Raw genomic sequence first — 7,970 nt, 5'->3', positions numbered from 1 at the left:
CAAACCTCGGGGACTTACAGTCAAGGCAGGGTAACGACAAACCTCGAGGACTTACAGTCAAGGCAGGGTAACGACAAACCTCGGGGACTTACAGTCAAGGCAGGGTAACGACAAACCTCGGGGACTTACAGTCAAGGCAGAGTAACGACAAACCTCGGGGACTTACAATCAAGGCAGAGGAACAACAAACCTCGAGGACTTACAGTCAAGGCAGAGTAACGACAAACCTCGGGGACTTACAGTCAAGGCAGAGTAACTCCTCCTCCTCCTCCTCCTGATCATCATCATCATCATCATCATCATGCACGTGTGGTAGCTTGCCTTTTACACAATATTACTGTGCGGACTTACGTAAGATTAGTTTCTTGCCTGACCGCTATGTGGCGATAGACCTGCTCTGACGGGTTTAACTATGGTTGTCGTCTGCATCATTCTGGCCCTAGGTTAGCTTCGGATTGTAATTATATTGTTTCGATTCTCGATCATGAATAAGAGGCTGCTACTAAAGAAGTATTGAGAGCAAATACAATGTATTTACTAAGTAGAATGTTGTCGTCTGCTGTATATGTCTATATTAGTAACCATGACAATATTCTAAAATATTTAGGTTGAAAACACAAGCCTTGATGGTCAAAATTACTTAACTGAATTTTGACCAAAAAAATTGAAAAACTTAAGTCTTTAATATCCATGTCGAATAGAAGAACACTTACACCCATTGGTAAAATAGTTGTTATAAAAACTTTAATAATATCACAGTTCAATCATTTGTTCCTATCCCTTTCTAACCCTTATGACTTATATATAAAAAATCAATAATATATTGTATGAATATCTGTGGAATGGTAAACCTGATAAAGTTAAACGACATATCATAATTAAACATCATATTGAGGGGGACTCAAAATGATACATTTAAAATCCTTCATAACTGCTCTCAAAACAACTTGGATTAGACGAGTGTACAATAAATTAGGAAGTTAGAGCCTTATTAAAAATTTAGACAACAAATACTTGCAAATATTGGAATTGAAAAAGTACAAAAAGTGTCAAAAATTGTAAAAATATATTTTGGAAAGAAGCATTGGAAGCTTGGTATAAAACTATCATTACAAGTATTATATACAAAAAAAATATCCATGAAAATCCAATATGGTCTAATAGTGAAATAAAGATTGATCGGAAAGTTATAAATAATAAAGTTTGGTTTAAGACGGGGGTACAATTGTTTATGACATTGTTAAAAATGATAAATCTATATACAGTTTCGAAGAATTTCGAGAATAATATGATATCCATACTAATTTCCTAAAGTTACCAAAGATTGCTGTAAATCAATATATTAAAAAAATCAACAAATATTCAATTCAGAAAAAAAGCTTAATAATACCTAACATACCTATAAATCTTAAATTAATACTAAGAAACAAAAAGGAGCTCAGGAAATATATAAGATATTAAGGAAAAATGAACTCAGACCTAATGCTGAAGATAATGGAACCAATTATTCAATATATATGAAGAAACATGGAAACAATTTATGTATCTCCCTTCAATACCACTACAAACTCAAAACTACAATGGCTACAATACAGAATAAATCCCAGAACACTAATTACAAATTCGTTTTTATTCAAAATTGGAAAATGAAATAATAACCTCTGCTCTTTCTGCAAAAACCACCTTGAAACAATAACAAACATTTTATGGGACTGTGATAATGTATCTAATCTGATAGAAAACCCTAGAATAAATATTATACAAAATAAACTCCGTTTAAGATTTGATAAACTGGAATTCTTATTTGGTAAACACATAAATAAATACATGAAATTCATATGAAATTCAACTTAGATAACCTGATATTACTGATTATAAAGCAATACATTTACAAAAATAAATGTTTAGGATTAAAACTAAATCTTAATAGTCTGTAAAACCATATTAAATTTGAATTAAAAGCACATAAATTCCTTAATTTGAAAAGTGAAGACAAAAATAAAGAACAGATAAACACACAATATTACAATGATTAGAATTCTAATACTATCCTCGTGCAAGGACACTATATTATGATAAATTCTATTTTACTAATTATGCCGATTAAATATATTAAATCCTCAGCATATTTAAATAAAATATTGCTGATCTAGGATTATGTATATTAGTGTATGTTCCTATCTTAATATTTTTGTGTTGTTTTTGTTTAAGTGCATTATATATGCCAGTGCTTAGATGGTTTTTCTGTGCATAAATGTAAACTTTTTTTCTTTTGTAAGTGTTATTTCTGTTTTGTTTTTTATTTTATTTTTTTTGGGGGGGGGGGGGGGGGGGGGGGGGGGGGGGTTTCTCTGTTTTTCCATGTATTGCTCTGAGTGTGTGTTTTTTTTTTCTTTTTGGTCCATGATTAGAATATAGATTACTCTTTAAACATAGCCTATTTAACATTTTCGTCAATCAGTAATTGTACTTACAACAACATCCATGTTTCAATTAAATATTCAAGTACAGTGTATATTAAATATTGCATGTCTATATATGTATGTTGTATTGTTTGTCTTTTGTGTTTTTATGTATTGTATGTCTTGTGTAAATAATTTTGAAAATGAATAAAAGATAAATTTGAAAAAAAAAATGTTTTGACGAAAAGTGTTTCATCTGACCTTTCTGAGTTTGGGATGCCTAAATTCAACGCATTGTTTACCCACTAATAAAAATTATGGTAGCCAAAATCGCGTCAATCTCAAATTAAGGTTTGTACTCTTCCGAGATTTTTATCGCGTTCAAATGTTGTGTTGATTTCGTATAAAGGATTCTTTATGTAAAATACAGGCGTCTTTTGTTTGTGAAAAAAAAAATCATATCTTGACAATTGCTAATTCAACGGTGAAAATTAGTATTTCTTGCACCTCGCGAACAGCCAGAATTTCACCATTTTTGAAACTCTATAGTGATCACTTAAACCTTCTGTGTAATGTCATTTTCAATTGTAGCAAGTTCATTAATTCTTATGCATTGCTTCATAATGTTCAATATAATGAACATAATATGAATTTCCCCTATTGCTGGTTGGTTATACACCATTATTCTCTTTCCCAACATGCGTGTTCTTTATGTCTCTCAGTTTAAGCTTACTTTCTTCCTCTGCTACTAACATTTCCACATAATACTTTCGGCCTGTCCTTAAACGTAGCCCTGCCTCGATCCTCGATTCCTGGTAGCAACATCACTTTGTCACCTTGAAAACGTGGAATGACTAGTAAACCATCAACTTTGAAGCTTGGATCCATACCCTTCATTGATACAACTGTTGTCATGGAGAGTCCGTACGACAGTAAACATGTTGGTACATTTATAAGTTTTGCATTCCTTACACTCTCAACGTGTTGTTCGATTTCAACAGTTCGACGTGGATACATTGATCTAAGCAATATCCAACTGATTCTGTCTGAACCTTCAGTATTTACTATCTACTAAGGCTGGCTGCTTCACAGCCATGCACCGTGATTTGCCTGGATAGAATTTCCAATCATGCCTGGTTGCACTTTTCTAGTGTTTGTTAATGTCGAGTAATCATACACCCTCGTGTTGTTACCCTTTTTCACAGTCAAAGGATCGCTCGCTCTTCTGTCCTGAAGATCAAATTCATTCGCATCATGAAATATATTTGGTATTACTGAAGACACTGTTAGATATTCTGTTTATTACATTTTTTATCAACGAAAAACCTACCCCGTATGCTAACTAGGCCTACAGCGATAATTTGTAAACAAAAAAAGTAGTTTCCCCTGTCCAGGTGCTGACATATATGTCGGGCTTTCTGATTGGTCAATTATTTTTCACTAGTGAAAAATATCACTTTTATAGAATGAATAATTTTTGATATTTCACTGGTAAAAATGTAATAAATAACATATCGTTCATCATTCATTTCATCATTAGGTGTTATTATCACTCATTTCATTGTAAGGTAATAGTATCACTCATTTCATCATTAGGTGTTATTATCACTCATTTCATTGTAAGGTAATAGTATCACTCATTTCATCATTAGATACTATTGCCAATCATTTCAGCATTAGGTTATATTATCATTCATTTCATTATTCGATATCATTATCATTCATTCGATTATAAAGTTATATTATCATTCATTTCATCATTAGGTGTTATTATCATTCATTTCATTATTATGTTTTATTATTATTCATTTTATTGTTGTATTAATTATTATTATTCATTTCATTATTCGGTATTATTATCATTCATTTCATTATTAGATACTATTGCCAATCATTTCAGCATTAGGTTATATTATCATTCATTTCATCATTAGGTATTGTTTTCATTCATTTCATTATTATGTTTTATTATTATTCATTTTATTGTTGTATTAATTATTATTATTCATTTCATTATTCGGTATTATTATCATTCATTTCATTATTAAGTCCCGAATGCTACAGAAAAAATTATTATAGTTCAGGGTGGCTGTTTTAATCAGTTTGACATTGATGTAACATTCGCCTTAGCTTCTCTGAACAGTCGGCCGTCATGACACTTGCGTGCTCTATGCAACATCCCTTGGGCTGCAGAATCGCCTTGTAAGATTTCAGGATTTGCTTTTCAACCATTCTGTGAGATTCTCCTGAATTCGTCCAATGTCCACGAGTTTTTCCTCTGGTACACAACCTGCTAAAAATGGCCTCTGTTTACCAGTTTTTGTTTTTTTTAATGAAGACCACACGGTTTTTGTCCAAAGCTTTAGGCACATCTTGTAGACTTTCCGTGGTATATCATTTTGTTTTTACAGAGTAAGCCCCACTTATATTTTCAACGGCAAACCCCTCGGAACTCCCCATATCGTTTTGTTTTTACAGAGTGAGCCCCGATTATATTTTCCACGGCAAACCACTCGGAACTCCCCATATCGTTTTGTTTTTACAGGGTGAGCCCCGATTATATTTTCCACGGCAAACCACTCGGAACTCCCCATATCGTTTTGTTTTTACAGGGTGAGCCCCGATTATATTTTCCACGGCAAGCCACTCGGAACTCCCCATATCGTTTTGTTTTTACAGAGTGAGCCCCGATTATATTTTCCACGGCAAACCACTCGGAACTCCCCATATCGTTTTGTTTTTACAGAGTGAGCCCCGATTATATTTTCCACGGCAAACCACTCGGAACTCCCCATATCGTTTTGTTTTTACAGAGTGAGCCCCGATTATATTTTCCACGGCAAACCACTCGGAACTCCCCATATCGTTTTGTTTTTACAGAGTGAGCCCCGATTATATTTTCCACGGCAAACCACTCGGAACTCCCCATATCGTTTTCGAAGGAGTTCTCCTAGAACAGTTTCTTGTTTGTGTTGAAATGTTTCTTTTGCTCTCTTCTTGTCTCTCCACTTCCTTCCTTCCTTCCTTCCTTCCTTCCTTCCTTCCTTCCTTCCTTCCTTCCTTCCTTCGCATACAGCGAACCTTAGCCGACATTACCATCGATGAAATAATGTAGCCTCCTTCTGTTGTGTTCCATTACTTATGTGAGCTGTAAAGACACACGTTATAACTATTATTACAATTAGTGTTGAAGACATTTAACTGTATTGTAATGATATGTAAACATATGCTATGAATGGTGATATGATATTTTACGTTTTAATTAGGTGTGAAATAGCATCTGCTAGCTATTTTTTCATAAAAAAAAAACAGTAAATGAAGGATTGTGATTAAACTTCACTCAGTTACAGAGGAGCTTTAATCAAAATTCACACTAAGTAAGGACTACAATATCTCGGACAAGTTTAAATTTCATGGTGTTTGGGTCAAGGTCACTGTAACTATTTTTAGAAAATCATTGTCAGCGCTCCAGCAGCTTCATTCCTTGGGGGAATTTCGATCAAACTTCAGACACTTATAAAGGACCATAATATCTTGAGTGATTTTAAGTTTCAGGGTTGTAAGGTCGTAGTCATCATTATTATTTTTAGAGAAATTCCACTTTCATTTGACATAATTCCTCAGTCAAAATACTTACATTACAATACACTTTATATTGAACATTTACATTAAAATCAGTTACAAACTAATTGTTTACTTTTCATTTTCCTAAAATAACACCAAAGGGCGCCATCTTTATAAATCATTACAGTGTAATATAGCTAGCGGGGGCCGGTAGGGGACAGTACTGCCATAGATCTGTATTACCTTCGCATACATACTAATGCACAACTATAACAGTATTAAAGTATCGAAATTATTGTTTTAAAATAAAACAAATAAAAGAAACCAGCACATGACTATAGCCCTATATAGACAATTATCAGACAAGTATTCCCTTAAAACGACCGCCATCTTGAAAAGTAGACCGGAAATAGATTTCTTTAACATTCCCGCCTCCAGATCTTGATATATTTTGCCCAAAGCATCTTCGTACCAAACATGCTTTTATGAAAGAGTGTAGCTTTTTGTCCTGTTTGGCAATTACCGCGCCTTTATGGTTCACTGATTCTCGATTTAAAGCTATCTTATTTCCCTACTGTAATTGTGGGTTTCATCTTAAAGGGACATTCCTTTGTTAGGACATCAGAAACATGCACAATTTGTAATGATGAAATATATGTCCAAACGATGATTATATGAGTGTTTGAGCCTACAAGTAATGAAATTAACACCGAAATGTACAGGAAAATGCGTATTGTAGACAAATACCGTATGCCTTTCCGGAAATTAGTGATACTTCGGGTCGAATTAAGAATTTTCAAGACTTAATACTCGAAGAACTTTGGTTTATCTTGAGAGTAAAACTGCCGTATTAATGTAAAGATTATAACTTTTACTACTTGGAAAAAATACATATTTTCCAGTAAGTTTAATTTTGACGACCTTAACTTAATTCAAACGAAGGAATGCACCTTTAAACGCAAGTGCTGGCACTTTTCCAGGTCGATTTGTACATTCAATAATAAAATACTAAGTACATGGCCTTGTAATTTTAAAGATTAAAATTTAGTTGTTAACTTCTTGGGGAAAATTAGAGAACCTCACACGTACAGTACATTTGTACATATTTTACTGTCAGGAATAAATTTTCTGTAATTATAGATGTTCATGTGTTTTAATTATTCTATACACCCCTTTCTACGTGTCCTACTCTAACGACCTAACCATGTATGTCGGATATATACAATATGTATTAGATTATTACTTTAAATCCTTAATGCATAATGTGAGCTAAGATCTTGCAGTCAAAGTGTAAATTATAAATAAATCAAAGTGGACTATATACATGTACATGTATATTACAAATTGTACGCAAATAACCTATTCTGTGAATGAAAGAAAATATCTCCCTAGTTTCCTTTGGTCCTACGCAAGACGTTAGGCATTTAAACAGACAGGTATATACGTCATGATTGCACACTATCTAGATATTTATACTTATATGTGTTGCTCCGTGATATATTGATGCTTTAACACACACACAAAAAATTAAAAAAACCTTTTAGTACTATCACCGGTGTCTGCTTCTGGTTAGTATTGTATCCCCTACTCATACTATATAAATTGATACTATTAACTTTTTGAATCCATTAACTTAAAAAAAAAAAATCAACATCCGTCTGCAATAGACCGTGACATGCTATTTCCTCGTAAATCTTAATAGACCGTGAATTAATATTCTCAGGTAAATCGACATTGACGTCAACAACCTTCGCCAAGCTACCTGTAAATCTACATCTATGACGTACACTGTGACGTCATTCAGTGCGTGTGTACCAAATAAGACGAGAATCGGTCTAGGTTTTGTTGCGGATTTTCTTATTTGTATTTCATTAACTAGTATGTTCACGATTTAAATGGACACCTGGGCATGTATCAACGTGTATCAAATTACAGTGCTACGATCCTCTACACACTGAGAAAATTGTACATGTTGTTTTTTGTTATTTTGTTGTTGTTGTATTT

The sequence above is a fragment of the Pecten maximus genome, chromosome 12 (genome assembly GCF_902652985.1).
Source record: "Pecten maximus chromosome 12, xPecMax1.1, whole genome shotgun sequence".
NCBI lineage: Eukaryota > Metazoa > Mollusca > Bivalvia > Pectinida > Pectinidae > Pecten > Pecten maximus.
The sequence above is the reverse complement of the archived record's forward strand: the minus strand, read 5'-3'. Positions refer to the sequence as shown.